This window comes from Vombatus ursinus, unplaced genomic scaffold (genome assembly GCF_900497805.2).
Source record: "Vombatus ursinus unplaced genomic scaffold, bare-nosed wombat genome assembly UNPS02011353.1, whole genome shotgun sequence".
NCBI classification, from domain to species: Eukaryota; Metazoa; Chordata; class Mammalia; order Diprotodontia; family Vombatidae; genus Vombatus; species Vombatus ursinus.
This window is the reverse complement of record NW_020951131.1, coordinates 4,075,782-4,077,804: the sequence shown is the minus strand read 5'-3', so window position 1 is coordinate 4,077,804 and position 2,023 is coordinate 4,075,782. Positions and strand designations below refer to the sequence as shown.

The 2,023-nt window shown below is 55.5% G+C and overlaps 1 protein-coding gene across 3 annotated transcripts in view; it reads left to right on the top strand.

The window, feature by feature from the left end:
* The first annotated feature begins 1,694 nt into the window (after positions 1–1,694).
* STAMBPL1 (STAM binding protein like 1) overlaps positions 1,695–2,023 on the top strand; it is a 41,536-nt gene continuing 41,207 nt past the window's right edge. Inside the window, exon 1 of one of the 3 annotated variants that reach the window (XM_027855918.1) lies at positions 1,695–1,927. The gene's annotated coding sequence lies outside the window, so the exon portion shown is untranslated. The remainder of the gene's footprint in view (positions 1,928–2,023) is intronic. The other 2 variants (XM_027855915.1, XM_027855917.1) reach the window with 2 other exon arrangements.

Here is a 2,023-nt window from a genome sequence, read left to right as displayed (position 1 = left end):
TACTACTACTACTACTACTACTACTACTACTACTACTACTACTACTACTACTACTACGTGGCTAAGTGGTTAGAACCTGGAATCAGGAAGAATTGAATTCAAATCCAGCCGCAAACACTGACTAGCTTCATGACCCTGGGCAACCCCCTTAACCCTCCAAGTTTCAGTTTCCTCATCTGTAAAATGGAGATAACCTACTTCTCAAACTTCTTGTGAGATTCAAATGAGGTGAAGTGGAGCCTAGTGCTATATAAATATTATTACTGATGTTCCCCCAAAGACATCAAAGTAAGAGGAAAAGGAGCCGTAAGGACAAAAATATTTTAGGAGCTCTTTTTATGGAGGCAAAGGATTGCCAGCTAAGAGAGGTGCATATTGCTTGGGGAATGACTGGACAAATTATGGTCTAGGAATGTAACGGATACTATTTTGCGTTAAGAAATGACAAAAGAGATGATTTCAGAAAAACATAGCAAGACGTGTGTGAACTGATGCAAAGTGAAAAGAGCAGAACCAGTAGAACAATGAAGTATACAAGGACAACAATGGTGCAAATATAAACAACTCTGAACCGTTCAAGGTCCCTTATCGGGTGCAATGACCACTGGAAGATCCCAGAGGCCTCAGGAAGGAACGTGCTCTCCAGCTCCTGAGAGGTGATAGATCCCAGATACAGAATGAACCACACAGACAGGGTGAGATTTTGTGTTTGCTTGACTATGCTTATTTGTTCCCCGGGTTTTGATTTTGGTTTCTTCTTTTAAATTGGGAGGGGTGGGAAAGAGAGAAAATCAATGCTTGTTCATTGAAAATTAAAGTGAAAAAAGTAAGATTCCATTTCATCGGCGAAGCACAATTCATTTAACCAGTCCCCTGCTCGATTAATCAGTTAATTAACGAGCATTTATTTAGCAGAGGTTGTGCTCTTATACGCTGGGGCCAAGACGGGGCAGGGAATAGGATTGGTCCTGGGAGTTCATACATGTCGGAACAGAAAGATGCCTCCGGCGATGCGGCCTGGCGCTCTCTCCTCCGCGATGGCCAGTCTTGGAGAGTGGCCAGGAGCCCCGAGACGTTAAGCCTGGGCTCACACAGTCAGCAAGTGTCAGAAGCAGGGCAGGAACCCAGGGCAGGTCTCCTTGGCCGGGAGGACAGCTCTCTAGCCCTGGCCACAAGGAGCTTGCATCCTCTGGGAGCCAGTGAGGTCGCTTCCTGTTTTCTGCCAGGACGGATCAAGGCTGAGCTTTAACCCAGGGAGCAGCCCTGGCTCTCCCCTGGCTCTCCCCTGGCTCTCAGGTCTCCCCTCGGAGCCCATCCCAGCAGGGGCACCGTTTCGTCCAGGGGACCTTTCTCAGCTCCTCGACCACAGCGGCCGCCGCGGAGCCTGACCCTGCGCTCTTGGGAAGGTGCCTCACTTTACCTGCCCGCGGCCACAGGATGCTGCGTTGGCAGCCGCGGGAGGAGGAGGAGGAAGAAAAGGAGGAGGCGGGGAGGGGGTGGGGAGGCAGGGGCGGGGGCGGGACCTAGCAGAGGCGGCTCCGGGGCGGAGCCTGGCCGGGGGCCACTGACTCCCGGGAGCCTGGCCGGGAGGGTGCTTCTGGCCGCGCGCGCCGCAGGTAACCGGCCCAGCCGCTGCCCAGGGGCGCCTGGGAGGAAGACGCCAGCCACAGCAGCCTCGAGAGGAGGAGCGGGAGGCGGGGGCTGCACCGGACGCACGATCGCGATCGGGGAGAGCCGGGGAGGAAGGAGCAGCAACCGCTGGGAAACCCGAGGCCGGTGGCAGGCTGGGAAGGGCAGCCGGCAGCGGGCAGCAGGACGGGCTGGTGGGCGGCTAGGCGCCCCGGCTCTTCCTTGGCTCGGCTTGCTCCCCGCGTCCCTCAGATGCCCACTGACCCCGACGAGGGATCCTGCGCATCCGGGGCTGCCGGTGAGCAGACGTGTGTGTGTGTGTGTGTGTGTGTGTGTGTGTGTGGCGTGCGCGCGCGCTTGCGCGTGTGATTGTGTGTGCGTGTGTGTACGTGTG